We start from the raw sequence: 21,152 nt of genomic DNA, 5'->3' as shown, positions 1-21,152 counted from the left end.
AAACATGCATTGGGTCCGTTTACAACCTAAAAATGGAAGCTACAGGCCCATTAAGTGCAACTCGGTTAACAAGGTTGACTGCAGTCGTAATTCTAAAACAACGATGACAAACATTGCAAGTTGCCATTAGCTTCGCGTCCTGCCTTAAGAATGCCTGTAGCAGCTCGGCTTGCAAGTAAAAATAATGAAGAAGCAGAACTCGTTAAAGAGCACGTCTGTCATTTTTCATTCATCGCGAACGCTCGCTTGTGCACAAACGTCAGGACCGGTTGTGCAACAAGGGCCTTCCCAAAGGGTGAAGCAAAAACAAAAAAAGGCGCTCTTAGGCGACCCCGGCTGCTTGCTATTGTTCCTCGCCACTCTGCGACTGGCAGCATCATCAGTGCTGGTCGAGTCCGCGCAATTGTGAAATTTAGGAGCATTTCGCATTTTGCCGTTGATCCACTCCGTGCCTGCGATGACGCAAGAGGCAGCGAAAGAAAACCAAGAAGCGCGGCTGACTGCGCGGGGCATAAATAAGGCGCCGGGGAGCGCCTGGGCTCGGAGGGCAGCCACAACAAATGGTTGGCCCGCGCTGTGCCGCCCGCCAAGAGGCATGCGCGCGCGCCGCGAAAGCATATGTCGCTTGATGGATGCCACGCCAGCAACGAGAAGGCGGTCATCGCGGGGGGTGCCCGGCTGCCGGTGTGTTTAATGATTGACCATTTATACTTCTTTGGGGCGCCCCAAGAAGTCGGCCCAGAGAGGAGCCTCCCGATGTTATCTATTTATTAGCCAGCGCGCGCGCGCGCGCGGTGTCGCGGGGACCTCGAGCGACCAGAGATGGAGCTCGGGCTGTAGGGAAATCGCGGCCGGCTCAAATCTCTTGCTCCTTTTCGGTCGCTGTGCCACTCACAGCGGTGCGAATGATGGATGGTCGGGCCGCTTTGTAATGACCGGCCCTGCTGCCCTCCAGCGCCGCTGTCTGCCAGCGAGGGACGCCTTGCAGCCTTGGCTGTCGCCGCCGCCGCCGCTGCGCTTATTAAGCGCGCCGCGCGCTTCGCACCATGCCGCCACGGGAGTAGGGAAACGGAACGCGAGACGCCCCGAGAGGAGTCACTCGCAGCGCTCGCCTGACGCACCCTGCAACTGGTCTCTTATCGGTCCACTAGCAACGCTGTCTGCCCGCTGTCGCAGTAAAAGGGAACGTTGCAAACGCTTCGTCCCGAGCCGGTGCTTTCTGTACCAGTCGTGTCCTTCTGAAATTGATAACATGCGGGGCTAGCCTTGTTTTGCTTTGTATTGTTTTTTTGTCTCGTATAACGAGCGGCAGGTGGAGCAACTGACAAGTTTAGAAACGTGAGCTCATGCAGTTTTTTATTACGCTCTGCATGGAATAATCTAAACGGGACGTTTGAAGCTGAGGGGTATACTTGAATACATACATACATACATACATACATACATACATACATACATACATACATACATACATACATACATACATACATGCATACATGCATACATGCATACATGCATATATACATACATACATACATACATACATGCATACATGCATACATGCATACATGCATACATACATACATACATACATACATACATACATACATACATACATACATACATACATACATACATACATACATACTTACATACATACATACTAATCAGGGATACATATTCATCACGTCGCCTGCCTTCGTTTCTGAGGAATGCCGTTATTTTCTTTTTTTTAGGTTGTTTCGAAGACTAAGTGACAAGAAGCTTCGTCAAGGCGTGTCTAGGTACTGAACCGGAAACCGTAGCTCTAGAACATGTCGAGGTACGGCTAATAGCAGAATAACTTGTTAAAGGCGAGACCTCTTTTCACTACAGACATCGTTGGTGTGACGTCCTTACATTGTGTGCTAGAACCTTCCGTACATCGCGGTCTCAAAAAACAGCCGTGATTATGGCCTTCAGTATTGTCGACGCCACATATGGCGCGCCACGTCGACACAGCAAATTACAGTAAGGAATCCAGAATCCAGAACACGAGTAAGTTTTGCGCAAGCGTAGTTCGGAACATCCACATAATCGCTGTCGTCGCAATCATCAGCAAAGGCTGTCACGCTTCATGTCCACGTAAGTTATGCGAGCAAAAAACACAAAATATCTGTACTGAGGCCGTCCATCCTATAGAAGGCAGAGCCGCTCAATACTGGTCTGGAGATCGCCACTTGGAGGGAGACAATGGGAGCCGCACTACTTGCGGAGCAGCCGACCGCGTTTCTGCTATACCTTCGCAGTAACATTGCACAACTGAAGCCTTAGTAATCACCACCAGTCACATAATGCGAGTTCAGACTTCAGCTTAACGCGAGTTCAGCTCAGTCATAGACGCGAGAAGTAGGCATGGGCCCGCAGCCAGCCTCCTGCTCACTCGTATAGATCCAGCCAATCAGCGGCGGTCGAAATGAACAGGCCGAAATGTCAGGCTGGTGGGACCAAAACTGTTCATTTCGACCACCGCTGATTGGCTGGATATATATATATATAGCATTTATCACTCGCTTTGCTACATGGAAAAAGTTTTTTTTCTTTTTTGCTAGAGCTCATTGTGGATTCGATCGTAAGCGAGATATGCGATCGGCCTTGGCTTTGAAATATTATTGTATATAAACATATTGTAAAGAAACCGTACGAAACGCACCGATACTCCTGTTTCGTAAATCTAACATTAAATGCAGAAGTGAATAAGTGCCAGTGATACACAAAAAAATATGCTTCCATTCATCCAAGTGTGACTGCTCGGAAATAAAACCAACGTTCATTCCGTAATTGTGGAACGGATCCAAAACTACGGATAGCGCAAGACGGACGATTGCAGTGGCTGTTATGGTGAAACCGAGGTTGTCTTAAGCAGAAAAAAAAACGAAGAAGACGGGAACAGCAGGCCTTCTCATGTAAACTTCCTGTCGTCGTCCCCAGGACGCCATGCCTGTGACTATGACGTTCTATATACTGAGTAGGACGTCGCGGATGCATTTGTTGGCCCAGATTCGGGTGAGGGCAAAATCCAAAAACGCCGGTGTGCTGTGAGTCTGACCCGCATTAGAGAGGTAATGTAACACCCCTGTTCGCCCTTCCTTGCGTTTCCGTGCTTCACATAGTTTCTCCGGTACATATGTGTCAGGGTGCAGAGAGGTGCATCACTGAAGCCAACAACCACCGTTCGCAAGTTCGTCTACGCAGCAACGCATAACGGGCGCGCCGACAGGCACACTAGCGAACAAAGTAGACAAAAGATAACTTTACCGGAGCTACGCAAACTCTTAGTAGACATAGATGAAGAACAGTATCAGATGAGAGCAAACCTCTAAATCGGAATTTCTAAGTTAAATTGTTTGCAGATGGTGCACTTTTCACAGAGCTCGCGAGTCTGCAGAATTGTACGTAAATACCGCTGGAAGTTTTGGGAAGGCTCTCCGAAGTCTGCCGGGCCGCTCTTCTATCAAAGTTCAATGCAAAGTTAGTAATTAATTACAAATTTAGGACTCTACCACACCATCTTTATGGCTTTCGCCAGTAATACGCACGGTCTGCTCAGCGCCGTTCCACCTCGGTGCGTCTTCTCGTCCGGATCTGGCCATCTTTTGAAAATTGCCCGCAAGCTCCTGCTACCACTGTTTATTGCACATTTAGTAATTAATCACGAGGGTTGAGGATTTTACCAAGGATTCGTCATGACACTCAGCAGTACTAAGCGGGCCACATTTCTTTCTCAGGGTAAGCCCGGCACAGCCCGCCGAGAAACGGGCTGAGTCATGAACACGCGAAACTGATGTATTTGCAGAATGAAGCAAGGTTCAAACGGGGCCGCGGGAACCCAGCGGTGCTCGAGTAGCAACTGTGGTGTTCCACCCGGCAACAGCGCAGCGAGATGCCTCGGCCATCTCAGCTACGGGAACAGTGTCTACACGAGCTCTATATTCGATTCCTACAAATGTACACCTTGATACGTGTTCTCGCATGCACGTGGCCGATCGCTGAAACTGGTCCGCCCACACACATGCGACACAGGAGACCCAAAGGAAGCGATAGAGTGTGAAGGAAAACTGAATATTTGCAGCGCAAATAAACAGGTCATGGAGGCACACCAACGACGTAGGTTAACGTATGTCGTGAGCTAACGTGCGTCTAACCACGAACGCAGGCGTTGATGCACCCGCGGGATCGCCGTGTGTGTGCCTTCATGTCCTGTTTATTCGCGCTGCAGACACTTGGTTTTCTAGAACAATACGCCAACTATATAGCCTATGACCAAGTCATGAATAAAGACTTCACAGTGGAGGCTAAAAGTTCACCTTCATCCCTTTTTTTAAAATAATTTGCTTGGCAAGAACGTGAAATGCTCATTCCCTGAACAAGTGACTCTTTTGTTGTTCATTTACAAATACAAATCTTAGAAGCGTGCAATATTTGGCAATAAAGTTAGTGCAAACGATTTGGTTGTACTATACAAACTGTAAACCAAACGGCATGTGCGTGTTCCTCCTTCGGTGCGGACCGTGCACGTCGTGCGAAATGCTACTGTTGTCTATTAATTTGTTATTAGAAGTAATTCTGCGCTGATGATTGCTTCTTATTCAGAGTTACACGCCCACAGATAGGTTGGAGAACACAGGTAATAATGTATTGGGCACGTCTCAATAAGGTTAACCATGTTTATATTACTCATATTATGTTGTTGTCTTACTGAAGGGGAATATACCCACGAGAACGGACTCTTTTTTTTTTTCGAATAATGGCTGGGTGTTATCATAGAAACAATAGAACTCAAGTCATATATATACTAGAATACTCGTAAACGAGAAACAACTAAGCTCTGCGTATCGACCACATCACCACAATAACAGTAAGAAAATACATGAACTCCAAGTTCCCCAATGCACGTAGAGTGCCGTGTTCGTTGAAGGAGCACAGTGTTGAAGGCGAACAGAACACCACATATCGTTTTAAAGGGATGCAAACATGCTTAGATAATGCAATAATAAATTGTTAAGCCGAAGCCGAGAAATCGTAAGTTGCCTGAAGGGGCATGCTTATATTGATTGACCTGAAATTATTGAGCATAAGCTACCTACTCCATGGGTTTTCATAGCAACTCGTGTCTCTAACCACCGATCTTTTGCAGCAGCGTCACTCAGAGCAGTCCTATGAATCTGTCTTTCTCCCTGACCGCAGTAAGTGTTGCTATCACTTACATCCAAACAGAAAGGAATGTTAGACCCTTTCGAATTGTGAATTTCGAAATCAAATGCAAATCGGGTCGAATGGAATTGAAAAGAACGGACGAACGTGCACAAACGTTTATTTTTCTTCCGACGTTCCGGATGGGGTACCGCTTTGCATTCGCTATATGCGTTTCTTAAGTGTACACGTATGACAGGGGGCCCTCGAACTGGTGAATTATTATCACGTCAGGTACCGGATATATCTATATCAATGTAGACGAACAAGAATAAACAACGTCACACTCGTGCGATATGATTGCATCAGTTAACGATTCTGGCACAGAAACTCAGTGCCAGGATCGGCTTAAACACAAAGTCAATGAAAGAAACATGTAAGAAGTGTATAAAAATGTGAACTGGTCAAATGAAAAACAGTGCACAAGAAAGGTATTGCGACAAAAGAAGCAATAACGGCGGTTTTGTAAAAGGTACATGTCCAGGTAAAACAAATCACCAACAAAAAGGTAAGAGAGATAAAAACATAACAAGAACAAAAGAAAAATACATCATAAGGGAGCAATTTTTTCTCGGTAATCTTGAGAAGCGCAGTGTATACCTACTGCACCGAGGAACCATCTCGTCGGCGTACGCATTTTAGCTTGACTTCGCCTATACAGGATAGAACTACAAAGAATAATTTTTTATCGAAACGTTTAATGCGGGCATATTTGCAGGAGCAATGCCGAGCTGACTAAGAGAGCTATGCCAACATAATGCTTTGCATATAAAACGGCGGGCCGAACACCGCGGCTGTGTTGCGCAGCGTTCAGTCAAACGCATATGCTGTGACAAGAAAGATGGAGAGCGAAGCAAAAGGCGCATTAAGCAAATGCCAGTTGATTAAACCAACTACAAATCAATCATACATGTTTTATTACTACCTAGTTGCCACTTATCAGATACGTAGGAGTAACTACGAGTATAACTTGAACAATCGCGAAGAAGACGAGGCTGAATCGAAAACAAACACAACAGGACGAGCGCTGAACTGAAAAAATTATTGAAGGAACAACCAGCTCTATAAGGTGCCAAAAAAAACGCCAACAAGAACCAGAAGGTTGAAGGGCATGCGTACTGCCTACAAGCACAGGTGGTTATTTAGAAAGCTTATCTCAAGTTTTGCTAGAGTGAGTGACGCAGCGCTAACACATTTATCTTCCGCTTTAGCAATGCAGTAAAATTCTAGAATTTCTTTTTTCTTTTTGCGTGCTTCGGAAACCTAGCGTCACTGAACATTGGAGTATATGCTCATTCGTTGCAATGCGCAGCTAAATGGCTAGAGTACCCGTTTTTTACATTGTTTTCATGCTGCCTTGCTCTATCATTAAAACATTGGCCGGTTTGTCCGATGTACACTCTTGCGCGTCTTAACGATATCTCGCAAACGATGCCAGAGCTGCACTTGGTGAACTTTGTTTTGTGATTCGTCGAGCATGGCTGGTGTTTCCGATTTTTCATTGCATTGCACAGCTTAGAAAGTTGCAGGGAACGGAAAACACAAGGTTGACTTGGTGCTTGATTGCTTGATGGCCACTTCCTTTAGATTATGCGATAACCTGTGAACAGATGGTGTTACCTGAAGGGGTCTCGTTTTCTTTTTCCTGCTTTTCAGTTTTTCTACCTGAGCGCTTTATTTTTGGCAGGGGTGTGCCAAAGCAGTCAGTAGAATTATCTCATCCTGGGCACCACTTTTGGGGTCATTAAATGAAATCCTCCTAACACCGCTTTACCAAACCTATAAAACTCTCAGCCTCATCCCTATTGCAAGGGAGTCAAATCAGCTAAATAACAGTTTTAACGCTACAAAGTAGGTTCGTTTTTTGTCACATCGAAAAAGGATAGCTTAATGAGCGACAAAACTGATGTTTAACCGCTGCTTGACCCACAAGCGTAGCTCGATCGAGCCATAAACAAGCAGGGTACGATTTCGTGCTTTTGACCTGACATTTGTGAATTTGTGCCCATCAGATGCGGTAGGAAATGCTTTGTGATTTCGAAAGTAACATTTAAATAAGCTAGTAGGAATCAGTACTCCGGCAGATTCTTATTGCAACGACGGGCCAAAAATAAATTCCGCAAATTATTAAGGCATGCGGACTTTATACATAGTTACCAAAGCCACCTCTTGCTCTCGTCAATATTTATCGATGCCCCCACGCAGCGACCCAGCCCAATACTTTTTCCTAAATCTAATTGCTTCACAAATTCTCCAAAATAGTGGCTGATCTAGTTAGAAGCGCACTTATTCATTATTCCCTTTGTACTCGGCGACCTGCCCCCACACGACATCCCTAGCTGTCGCACGAAATCCGAATATCAAAGTTAGTGTAGCTTCCCATTCAACTTCTGTCTGCTCCGGCTACGTGCAGGCGGTGGCACTCATCAACACCTCATGGAGTGGCGTACGCTGCTTTATGCTATCTAGGTCGGAAATACTCACGTTGACTTGTAAACCTCCTCGTTTGATACCTCTACTCAAACCCGAAACTCAGCGGCGGAGCTTGATGATGATGATGATGACTTATTGACATCACCTTTGAAACGGGGTGATAAGAAATGGTCAACTAGCCTGCTTGAGATGCTCTACGTGCTTTTCATTCTAGTATTTTTCTATACTTCTCTTTATTCTTTATTTCTCTTCCACGAAAGTTCTCTAACTCGTACCGGTATCAATGCCTGTAAGGGATCCGGCTGTTTCAATCTCTTTCCTGCTTTTTTTTCTACCAATACTCTAAATAGATCTTGCTTATCTCGACTGCTGACCGGCTGATCCCTCCCGTTCACTTTAAGTCAAAGCGCTTCTGGAGGCTGTACGTTACCTACGGGTCTCACTGGGTGAAGCCCTTCGCATTCCGTTAGGATTTGCTGAGTGGTCTCCGGATTTTCGCTGCAGCATACACATGCCTCATCTAATTTCTAGCATTCTCTCCGGTAAGTTTTTGTCCTTAGGCAACCGGCCCGAGCCTCAAGTAGCAAGGCACTGCCCTTTATGTCGTTGTACAGATTCTCCCTTCTAATTTCGTTCATCCCATTCTTCTAAATCTCCACGGTCTTTTTTGTTTCCATTCTTTCCATCTAATTAGCTGTCTCTGTTTCTCTCACTTTCTTTCTGACGACTCTTGGTTGTCTATTTACACTTTAAATTACCCTGTACTTGGTTGCCGACTTTCTTGACCTCTTCCTGCATTCTGTGACCATGCTTTTCAGGTACAGATGCTTGCGCACTTTATGCGCCCATTTATTTTGATCCATGTTCCTGGGTATTTCTTCAAAATTACTTTTGCTCTGTGCTTCTCTGATTTCAAACGAGGCCCAACCCATGTCACTCTGCACTGCCTCATTTGAGGTTTTGCCGTGGGCTCCCAAAGTCTACCAGCCTACCGATCTTTGGTTACCTTCCAACCCCGACAAGATATTCGATTTTAAGCGCAGAATAGCGTTTGCGGACGTTAGCGCTGGCAGCATTACTCCTTTCCAGATTCCACGCACCAACTCATACTTATTTTTGCCCCAAAGGGATCCGTGATTCGTTATTGCTGCATTCCGGTTCCTCTTTATTTTCAGGTTGTATTGGTGGGTGCTTGAGTAAGTCTTTCCTTCCTTTATTTCTACTCCGATGCACTTATATTGCTTGATTATGGGTATGACTTGCTGTTGAATTGACACCACGTAATTAATCGTCTCTTCATTAAAGATCATAATTCCCGATTTGTCTGGGCTAACTTAAAGGCCTATATTTGTCCCTGTGTTGACACACATATTCGCAAGTGTCTTTAAATCTATTTTATTGTCCGCTAGTAGTACTATGACGTCCGCATACATCAGTCCGCGGACCTTCTGTTGCACCATTTGTCCGTTACGCATGTTTGATAAATGAAACCTTAATTAACTTTTCTACAGTCGTCTTTATATGGCCTTAACATAAAGCGTAAAACATAAAACATAAAGCGTAACACCACTAGCTCCATCTGCCGGTGGTAGATGCGGAGCAGTTGTGTCACTCAGCGGCCGACCCCTTTAAAAATTGACTACTGCGCAATACTTGTTCATGAACTCAAGAGAGCGAGAGAGAGAGGGAGGTACAGAGAGGGGAGGCTTTTTAATGAATCCTGGAGATGTGTTCCTGGCGGCATGCTTAGCATGCTACTCCTGATGGTCATGATGAAAAAATGAAATGATATGCACAGTGTACGTCACATGAACAAAACACAACACTCAGTGAACTGAAGTATCTCATCGAGGCCAGTGTCTCTAAGGAAGGTTAAAAGTGTCTTCGTTGTGCGAAATGCACAGGCAGAGAGAGTTATCTCATGGGCCAAGTACGTGTTGTAGGTCAAGAGATGACATTCCGATTATTATTCAATGCAGGCATTAGGGCCATTCTTTTTGATGTAGATAGCCTACAAGCGCCGATTAAGTTACTCAAATTGTCTAAGTGAGGTAACTAGTACATTTCCTCACCAAGCTACAAATCTGCCTCTATTGCGAAAATTCTTCTGGTTTATATGGTCACCTTTATGTACCCAATGAATTTCTATAGGGTGTTCCAGCTGACGTTAGCCACGCTACCAAAAGAAATACACAATTTAACATGCACGGTGCAAGATACCGTTATAAGAACTGGGGTGTTTGGTCGTCTGACCTTGGACAACTAAGCAATGTAGGTGTTATAGTCCTATCTTCCACGGTGTTCTTTAAATAATTGTTTTTTTTAAAACAGCTTGGCTAACGCTAGCTGGGACACACGGTATATTGATATGTTTTGAAAGTTGGTAAGTGTAACGCGAATCCATCCGCTCAAGTCGTTCTACTAACGTTACCACTACGACACACTGTTACATAGGCATGTGCCTTTTATGCATTCGTCAGTCACCCTAGAACAGATGAACTGGTCTATCTGGAAGGTAAGAAGGGGGAAAGCAGTCTATACCCCAAAGCACTGCGGAGAAAACAACTTTTGAAGAAATTGGGCATCAAAGCGGCTCTATCGCATGCTCTGTTTGTAAAGAAACTGTTTTCTTAAAAACTTCGCGTCTGGCTGCGTGTAGAAGCGTGGATAAGACTGTTTCGACGAGCTAAAGAAACCTTGGCCTGAAAACAACCGCCCCCCAACGGGCGCTGAGAGGGGATTATTCAGCTAAAGAAGGAAATATGGAGCCTCCGCTGCCGATAGTGAAGGCACGCAATGACGCAGAGCTCGAGAACTATAGTCAACAGGACCATAAGTTGTGTCACTTATAAATCTCTTAAGAAACAATGAAAAAAATGTACGCGCTGAACGGTGAGTTGTTGTTGATGTTTCTTATGAAATGTAAAACTACTGAAGAAACCTTGAATTTCTGATAAAATGACAATTGTCATTAGGATTATCAATAGGCAAATAACCCGAGCTGTTTAGATTCAAACGCTACAAATATTACACGAAGAGTGATATCCTTATGCTGTACATGCTTTACATGACCCAATAAAGGTTACTATTGAATCCAATTAACAAAAATCGCCTAGAAACTCAGGGACTAAAGCACAAGCTTACTATACCTAAGTGCGAAGGACATGTACAATGCAGTGGCAGAAACGTAAGGGAGCCAGTAGTGAACTAAATATGTGAGTTGAGTTTCCAGCGAAATATTGAAATGAACAAAGCAGCCTTCGCGAAGGAGACGTTGAAATGATGCACTGACTACCACTAAGACGATGGAAATGTTCGAGGGGTACGTGGCGGTGAAAGGCGAACTAAACTGATGTCCCCTAATCCCTGGGTATGTTACATCGCCTCGATCCGCCGTACTTTCCAGTTGCGCCTGTAAAATAATAGACCGAATGATGCTCGGTATTACAGGGCGGTACTTAGAACATTGCAAAATTTATCTTGATGTCCTGGCCTGCTTCCGACGTACCATTTATTGGTTGATAGCCTTACGATCTTGTCTTTTGCGTAAGCATATCCGTAAGCATATGCATTTCTGAGAAGTTATATAAGAAAAATGTGGCCCACAAGGTATCATTCTCCTGAAATCTCATTCTTCTGGAAGCAGCTCACTTTTATTGACTACCTGCTCATGATCGATCACAACTGGAAAATCACGGAGGCGACCAGTACATTCCATGTAACCATTATACAGAGCCTTCTTTCTCGGATTTTTCCGCTGCAACATTCTCATGTTGTCACACAGACTCACGACCATGCTCAGCGGAATACCTAACATACAAGCCCCGAGTTCGCTGACATTTGCCGGCTTTTTTCGATGGGCTTCAACAGCTTCAACAATTTCATCGTTCAGAAGTTCTCAGCCGCTAGCTAGATAGCTGCTTATACATTCATAGCGCACATTCGGTGCGCTACTCGGCTCTCTAATTTCCATCTAGCTTCTCTGCCACCTCGAACGCAGCAGACTACCTTTACCAGTACCATGACCACTTCTCATGCCCCACAGGCTCGCTCCCACCCGTCTTCCTGCCGGTTTCGCGTCCGTTGTCTGCTTCAGGGTTACGCTTATGACATTTTAGACAACCTAGAAGTGCGATAGTTTGGGCCAGTTGGTTTATCATGAGACTATGTGGTGCAGCGCAAAGTGGTACAGGTCTCGTTTTCGTCCTCGTTTTCTCCTGTGTCCCCTGTCCCACTTCGCGCTGCACCCCACAGTCTCGTTTAGACAACCGTACGTGCGTCCCGCTATTGTTCACACTGTGCAGAAAGTTGACTTAGTTTCCCTAGCACTGAAGTTAATGTCTCTATTTTTCTCGAATGGATCAAGCTACTATCGTGCACACATTTACAGGGATGATTCTATTAAATAGGTCAGGTTGCTCGCACCAAAACATTGACGAGTTCAAAATTAGCGCCCTTCGACCGCGTCATGATGAACATCGGTCCTCCTCGCATCACTGAAGGTAAGCAACATAGTACTCGATCAGTCCATTGAAGGGAGACTATCCAGGAACACCGAGCGTTAATCGCTTCTATCCTGCCACAGAATTGTTCAGGTGGTCGTCTCGACTGAGCAGTTAAACTTCATGTGGCCGGGAACTGTCCTAGCCCCACCACTTTAACCAGCCACTCGTTTACAGGCTGCAGAGGCCTGGAATCAACGGCCATGTTCTTAGATTCCTCGGATTTCTCGGCTGCAACATTCTCATGTTGTCACACACACTCACGACCATGTTCAGCGCAATACGTTCAAACTAATCCGGAGTCCTCCCCTACGGTGTCTCTCAGGTGTTGCTTTGGTACCTAAAGCCCATAAATAGTTATTAGTGGTACTCCCAGTGTGATGTCTACTTCCAGAACACTCTCATACACCAAGCCTGTGGCATCCACGGACTTACTCGCGAGGAAGCTACGCTGTTGTATCGCACCAGAACCGACTCCGCGTACACAGCCCGGCTTGGTTATTCAAGATTGAACGTTGTACTTCCACGCTCTGTGTCTTCTCTGGTGATATCAGTGACATTGAATATTTCATTTGGCTTATGCCCGCAGTTCGACAGAGAAAACACAGAAATAAAACCGATGGTTCACAGCCTGCAAAACAGTAGTCTTACGCACAGGACCTCTGAAGACGTCGTCTTCCCCGGTGGGTACGCGGCAATCAAGAGAGTGCAACGACTGCTGATTGACTTCCTACGAGACACGGGGCTCATCGAAAACTGGCGGCACACCCCTGATCTCAACTCATAGGAGGCTCAGGCGGAACAATTACCGGCTATGTTGCAAGGCTAACCCAGCTTTCTGCAACATCATCACCACCACCACCACCACCACCATCTCATACAGAACGCTCGCCTTTAACTTCCTCCTGTTTAATTACCGTACCCAATTACTCGTAATCTCTTTCTGTTGTAAATAATTTTTCTCATAAAATAAAATTGTTTCAGAAGACACAATGCACTTTCTTTCTTTTCTTTCTTTTTTTCCCTTTCAAGGAAGAGCACGCAGGCGCGATTACTGCTGGAAAGCTTGCTAGCAAACCTGGTTACGTGTGTTTTTCTTACCATTCGTTTCGCGAGGTAATTTGGCTTCTACAGGCAACTGCAATTTATGCAAGTGCGCCGGTTCTCTAATTGCATTCCACACCTTCGCCAGAGCGTCAGTTATTAAAATGAAACAAGGCAGGCTTTCTGCTTTCTGTTGGACCCAGCACCCCACAGATAACGTGGCTGGCCAATAAAGGTCAGCCCTTGAAGTGAAACCCCTACTTTTTATCATAAAATATGGCAGCATCAGCCATACTGTGGCTCTGCAAAGACGAGTTTAAAACACTGCGCCTCTAATCATTACCCTGTAAATAACGCGCGTGGAACATGTTTTCGGATTAAGCACCCAAGCAGCACAATGTGGTTTGTTCCCCCACACATGCCTTCGTGCAGGAGAACAAGACGGAACCATTACTCGTCACGGACAAGAAATTATTTTCAAAAGTAAAGCAAATGAAACCATGATATTTTCCTTTCTAGGGCGTGTGGCCTCTGTTGAAGCATATCCGAAAGAGCGCAAGGTAGCATCCAAACAAGCCCTTTTTGAATGTTGATCACCTGTGCCACCTTTAAATTTTTAATCAGCTCTGGTAAAGTGCTCTCGTGATTATGGGTTTAATGGCCTCGGCAAATTAAACCACGGAACACCTCGCGCGAAGCACCGGGCAGGCCCCGGCCTTGTAGCTCGTTATAAGCCGGGGCCTGCTTCGCTGCGAGCAGGAACCAAACGCCGCCGGGTAATCAGCGAGTTGTTCTCGCCTGCTCCTGGGGCGAGCGCTACTCCCCGCCCCGCCTCTTTTCCCACCAGTTTTGGCAGGGCTTCCCGCTAACAGCTACGTCCGCCGGAGCAGCACTCATAACGCTGTGTAAATGAGGAGATCATGCTCGGCGCATTACTTTCGCCCACCGCGGCATCATTGAATAAAAGGTACGCGAGCCGCGTTACGACCGCCAGCCGCACTACTTCGGTCTAGAAAAGAAAAAAAAAACAAAGGCGAAAAAGTAGCTCGAACGGAGGGGCGCGAAATAACGCCAATACTGGGCTAAATTAGGCGCGTGATTAGCAGCCACTTTCCGCATAGATGTATGGAAAAATAAGAGATAAAACTGTGGCTTTGGTAGCTGTGTTGCAGAAAGAAAAAAAAAAACATTGCGTTTTTTTTTTTTCATTGTTGGCCTTTGCTGTAGTGCTTAAATAGGAAGAAATGTCTGTTTCCTTGTGTGTTTGAAGACAGTGCTTGATCACAAGCAGTGGTTCCAAACAAGCAATGGTTGATTGACAGCGCTAAAACACAGAAGTGACAACCAAAGAAGACACCAACGTCAAGAAAGTGGCAGGCAGCTAAGACACCATCACATCAAAGAAAAACAGATGTGCTGCTCTGCTGCGTGACGCTTCAACCATGAGAGCATGGGCGAAATTAACCGAAAATTTTTGTGTTTTGCAGATCATCATTGAACTGTGAGTAATAATATATGGCGGGAGGGGGGGGGGGGGGGGCGAGGGGTATGCGTTTCAAATAATACATGCAAGCACACGTTTAAGTAAAATTTATTGTTTTACGAATTTGTGAAATAAGTGAGTGCTGTTTTATGGTGAAGAAGCACAGATATCCGATCCTTTATTCAGTATGCCTCAACGGGCAAAGAATTTTCAGTAATAGACAGCAGAAGAAGCTTGAAAAGACTATCTAAGAGAATACCTTGTGTAAAAGCCAAAATGCCGCAACTTTGTTCTTGGATACATTCTGCGTGAAACAAGTTGGGTTCCTGCGCCAGAAAGGCGATCGTGTACAAAAAAGGGAACGCGCGAGGATTTTACTATTCAAGACGATTGTAACCGCAGTTTCGCAATGTAGACTACTCGCTGCCAGCAGCTTTTGTAACACGCATCTAATAAGGTCTTTGAAGATGACCGTGCCAACTCTGGTTACTGAGGTAACAGCTGTTCAATCGTATATATATATATATATATATATATATATATATATATATATATATATATATATATATATATATGCAAAGTTCCTTCCTGCTCATCATGCTGCTGTTCATTTTCACTGCCTCGCCCTTTCAATACCAACTCAGCTTAGAAAGAAAGAAAAAACACTTTTTCCTCCTTTACTCTTGCGATTACTTCGCTTATGTGCAGGCAGCCGCTGTTATTCGGCTCAACAATTGTCCTCTAGGGACCTGCTTTGAACACAACGCGACACCTTCCGCATTGTTTAAATTAAAGCACAACAGCTGGAAGTGCATAAAGGGCTGACATCGACATTTTCCGGCCACCTTCCTCTTTCTTCGTATTGTTTCGCCCTCCCTTTTTCTCTCTTATTTCGCCTTTGGAGAAGAGGAGGTGGCAGCGGTGGCAGTCATTCTGACAGGACAGGTTCGCAGCGTCAGCGGGGGCGGCGTCCCCCGCGGCAACACTCTTTCTGTCGGGCCCGCGCGGGGACCAGCTTTCGCCAGAGGGCGCCGTCACACGCTGGTGTCGAGTACAGCCGATGGTCTTGCACAAAGGCAAATTAACTGCGGCGGCTCCCGGGAACCAGCTCCGAGAGCGCGCGGCCGCCGACAGGCACGCTTCTCCACTCGGCTCGACATTGCGCTCGAAGTTCGCGACAACGGCGCCGACAGAAGCAAATCAGCAAAAAAAAAAAAAAAAAAACAGCGTTCGTGAGCGTGGGCTGCCGATTCGTGCAGCGGTTGGACCACGTCCAAAAGCACGCTCGCGGCCGTGTCAACGCCCTCTACCTCGACGTCGAAAGGCGGGCCGAACGTCGGACAAAGGCTCGCCTCGAAGCACAGCTCCGGTCACGCCAGTCCTCCATTCTTCGTGCCTGTTGCACTGCGCTCAGTCACGATGGCCGCAGTGCAAGACGCCGCGCCACTCGCCGTACACCGTGGCCGGCCGTTTGGCATCTGCCCGTCGGTCGCCCATTCGAGGCTAGGGGCGACCACGCAAAGGAGCCTTGACAGGTTCTCTTCGCGCCACGGGGCTTGTAGGAGCTTAATGAATTAAACACTCTTCATTGAATTTCCCTCCTTAGCGCACCCGGTGCAAGGACAAGCAAGGACAGCAGACAGAGAAGTGCGCTGTAAAAAAAGAAAATGAGTCCCCGCGCGGGAGCCACACTGACGCAGGCATAGTGCAATACTGAGTTGGCACCTTACGGGAGCGCGCGAGTGGCGCAACTATAGAGTCCATAAGTTGTCGGGGATCGAGCTTAGAAATTTGTGCGTCGCAAGCGACTTGGACGTACTCCAACAAGCTTTTGTTGTGGACTTTTGTGTTCTTGTGTGGGCGGCAGAGGAAATCAACGGCGAGAGCCTCTTCATCTTCCTCCCCACCTTCCGCTTACCCTTCCAAGCCCCCTTTCCCCTCCCCTCCCAGTGAGTTACAGCAAAAGCATACCTTATGATGTAACGGTTCCATGCAATTTTTTACCTCCTACCTGCGCTAACACGGATTAATTGGTGCTGCTCAACTAATTCCGATTATCGTAAATTTCAATAGGCGCTAGTACATGTTCGTTTGACGGAAAGTCTATATAAGATAGCACTTATTTTTCACTGCACGATCGCCTTTCTTTATTACTGTTCCGTTATTTGGGAACATTAAGAGTGGCAATGTGTGCGCGTGTGTGCGTGTGTGCCTATGTGTGTGGCCAACGTAGCATAAGCACATACTACACATTACATCATGCGGGCTTAGGTACTACTTAATGGAATGTCGTGTGCAACCGATTCCCGTGCTTTAAGGAACGATGCGCTCTTGTAACCGAGCGTTGCGAGCTGCGACCACCTGAAACGATTTATCCCGTTTTCTGGCTCCTAAACACGCACTACACCATATACGGCTGCCTGAGCGCCAGATACAAAGGGTATCGCCTTACTTTTTCTTGTCTTTTTTTTTTCTGCTGACCTTCTTCTCTACCTGCTTGTCTTCTTTCACCCGGGTTTGTGCGGGGCCATCGCGGGCATGACTTTATTATCGGTAGATGGAGTGCAGGCGCGTCAGCGGGAAGCTGTCTCTCGGGGCCGCTTGGTTGTGGAGCTGAAGAGCGGGACGTGTTCGATATCCTTCGACCGTAATGGCACAATTTCTTTACGCCGAGAGATGCGCTCCCATGAAGGGCCAACTTGTCGTTGAATAGCGGCTAGTGATCAGACTGGCGCGGCGATCGGGTGCATGGCGTTCCTTGGCTGACACCCTTGGGAATGTTTCGGCCATTTTACGGAACAAGAAGGTCGCCTTCCCCAGCAGATGTTCACTAGAGAAAATTTTCTGCCCGTGCGACTAGGGTAGATAGATATGTGTGATAAAATAAGCCTCCTGGTTATTGTATCGGCGTGGTACTCTGAGTCATTAAATTTTGTAGACCAAGTGAACCAACGCGGTCATCTTTACCGCTTCTACTCACTTTAGTGCTCTTTTTTTTTTTTACTTAAATAGATTAAACTGAACCACCATCATATCTTGGGCTGCCAGCTAGTGTGTCGCGCTACGAATGGGCACACGCTGTTGCAAATACTCTTTTGTTCCAAGCCTTTCTGTTTTTCTTATTTGCTGCTGTCAAAAGTTGTAAATCACGAGATTAGTAACAATAACGTAAGATAATATAACACCTAACCCCAACATGACGTGCAACATGTTAGGCTAATTTTGCACTGTCGTTTGCTTTAGCATTTGTACGGCAGCAACTACTGCCACACGCTCGACAACCGCTAACGAGACCAGCCAGACCACGTAGCCCTCAAAGAGGGTATACAGGACGCAGCTGTTCGGCGGTCTTCGTCCGCTTTGACGGACCCATCTGTGTACACTTAGAAGTAGTTCTGAGAATTTGTGGTCGAGTTCCCCAGAACGAAGTCTGCATGGCAACAGCTTTGTCAGGGTTCACAATTCAGCAAGTTCCCAAGCAGTCACTATCATTCGTGAAATACCTCTACAGCGAAGGAATTCGCACTGAAGTTCCAGAGGACCTCCTCTCACAGTGAAATTGTTGAAAATAAAGCTGGTGCATCTTATTGAATAAGTATCACTCTCACATTCCGCTAAAGTCAAAGTCCCATAATGTAATTAAGTCACGAAATCAGGCAACTGGGCTCATTTTCCGTCGCTTTGTATTCCGCCACATGTACCCTACGGAAGCATGTGGTTTCGACGAAAGGAAGCACATCTTTTGCACCGAATAAAAACAGGATCTTCATATATATCTGCATAGTTTTTCTCCGCTCTGTACTTCGTGCAGCAAGACAGGAGACATCGAACACTTTCTGTGGTGGTGCCCAAGCTACCGTAGAGAAAAGGGCGCTCTTCGTGAGAAACTACAGAACAAAGGCCTTCCACAACAAAGGCCAGGCTAAACCCACCTGTAGTACAACACCCCACCATCGCCAATAATGTTGTCGGAATTCTACATCAAGCTGAGCATGCCGTGGTCAACACCTCACGCGGTCAACTTTAAGCACTTGAAACTATAATATTGCGCGATTTCGTTATCATATCTATCAATACTTCCTGTAACTGTTCCTTAAAGAACCACTCGAAAGATACTGTGAGGAAGTAAGGGGGTATCTTGCATAGCCGGCATCGGACTCTAGGAATTGAGCCTAATATGTAATACCATTATGTACTTCGCACAAATGAAAAGGGGGAATTTTAGTTTAGGCACACCACGAGTGACCTTGGAATAACTTAGATGCGAAATACTCTTATGTTCAGGTTTCTAGCCTTTGCGAGGATGTAGTCGCTAAGACAGTAATATGAGTCGTTGAGGGCAGTGGTAAGTCCTAGTGTTTGATTATTTGTGCTTATTGAGCATTGTAGAACGTTTCTATTCAATCTGGAAGTTAAATATTACTCTTTCAAATAATTTAGAGTCTAATCACTGTGCGCTATAGCAGTGCAACAAATAAATCGTGTGTAGCTTCTGCTATTTTTACAGAGTCTTCTGCGTGGCTCCTTCTCTCGCCCCTTTCCTTTCGTTTCCTTCCGGCCATTCCCGCAGAGCAAATTCCTCGCGATAAGCGAAAAAAATATTGCTCAAAAGCGCATGACATGCGCACGAAAATGAATCCAACCACACTATATGCTCACTGTTATTTCTGAAAGAATCAAACGTGCAGTTGGGAAATTTGTGCATTTTATAACAGCTCTCTAAGAGGCTTCATTTGCAGGAAGCGTGTTCTGTTGATGCCTCTCTTCATATGGAATAAACCTTGATTGCAGACATTTTCGTTATACACCTGCGACGATTGCAATTGATTTTCCTTCTTATTTTTCAACGCAACAATAAAAGTAAGCTTACCTAAAAAAAGATCATACAGTAAAGCAGGACAATTTTTTTTTTAATTTTGCCTCGTCCCATAGCTGTGATGTTTCTTTTCGCCTCTCAAGCTCTCCTCTTAATGGCCTCCCTTCAATGCGCTTCTCATACGAGCAACAGCGCAGAAAAACGACGCTGAAGCGCAGACAGCAGACGTACGAAGCAAAATCAACACCTGACTCATCGAGCTGCTTCGAACGCTAATCACATTTGCATTCAAACCCCTCCCTCGCGCGTTTCGGGACACAAGTAAAACACACTCGGCGGCACGCGACCAAGCCGGCACGCGAAGTGCGTCGCACGCCGCGCATTCCTCGTCGAATCAACGCGTGCTCTCGCGCGGGGTGTGGGCTAAGGACAAATATATATATATATATATATATATATATATATATATATATATATATATATTATCATGAAAAAAAAAGCAGATGCCTCGAGCGCTGGCGCACTCGTTCCCAAGCGTGGAATTTAAAAGAAATGCCGGGGTACGCGAAGAGCACAGAAACGAGTAGACGAGGCACGTCTCTGTTTAGACAAGGCGGAAATTTGATTCGAGACACGAGCTGGGCGGACGGCAAAGGCAGCGCGCGCCGACTCGCAGATCGAGAGATCGTCGCGCGCACATCGGCCAGGCTGGGCGACGGAAGGAACGGCCGCAGGCGTGCGAAGCAGAGAGGGAACACGCGCTCGCTTGCTCACGCCGCGGTAAAACAAATACGAGTCGCAGCGCAAGAGGAGGCGAGATTTAAAGCGCCCATGCCAAGGGGCTCCAGAACAAGCGGCGAAGAACACGTGGGGACGTCAATAAACAGAATGGAAAGGGTTCCGCTGGCAAGAGCTGGCTGCGAGGGGTGTCTTTGACCAGCTAATCCGGTTTCCACTCAAGAGCAAAAGTCCAAGCACCGTGGCGCTCAGGAACAGAAACAAGGAAAGAAGAAAAACAGCGGCGAGACCAAGAAGGGGAGGGAAAAGGGGCGTCAATATTTGGCTACCGTGACCGGAGACCGCTTCTGGCCGCCGCTGGCAAGCGAGGAGCCGGCCTAATAACGAGACGCGCCCCTCCTCAGGGTGTGCCGAGGAGCTCTGCTGCAGGCGGTGCCCAAGAAGTGCCGCGCACCGGCAGTCTCCGGCGGGGACTAACAAGAAGCAAAAGCGCCAAAATGATCCCCCCGGCCAAAGAAGTGCGGCTCGCAGCAGGCCCACGGACTGCTCATTTTGGCGCTGCTCATTTCGGACAAATGTACATACGCTCTCTCGTCTTCGGTTCCGTACCGCGACGAGTGCGCGACTCCTAAAGATATCAGCGCTCTTCATTATTTCCGGCTGGAAACAAACTCAACGTAAACCGCGCACGCCTTCGTTCTCTTCCCCAGCTCCTTCCACGTACCTCTGTGCATTTTTTTTTTCTCATTTTCTCAAGACTGGCGAATGGTATATTGTTCCTACACTCTACGTCGATGGAATTTTGCATTCCTCTTTGGCGACAAAAACTCTGAGTACCCGCCGCTAATGAAAAGTCATCAGATACCTCACGAACGGGTCGTAATGAAACCGATCTTGAACGCCC

Source organism: Dermacentor andersoni, chromosome 1 (genome assembly GCF_023375885.2).
Source record: "Dermacentor andersoni chromosome 1, qqDerAnde1_hic_scaffold, whole genome shotgun sequence".
Taxonomy (NCBI): Eukaryota; Metazoa; Arthropoda; class Arachnida; order Ixodida; family Ixodidae; genus Dermacentor; species Dermacentor andersoni.
This window is presented reverse-complemented; position numbering follows the sequence as displayed.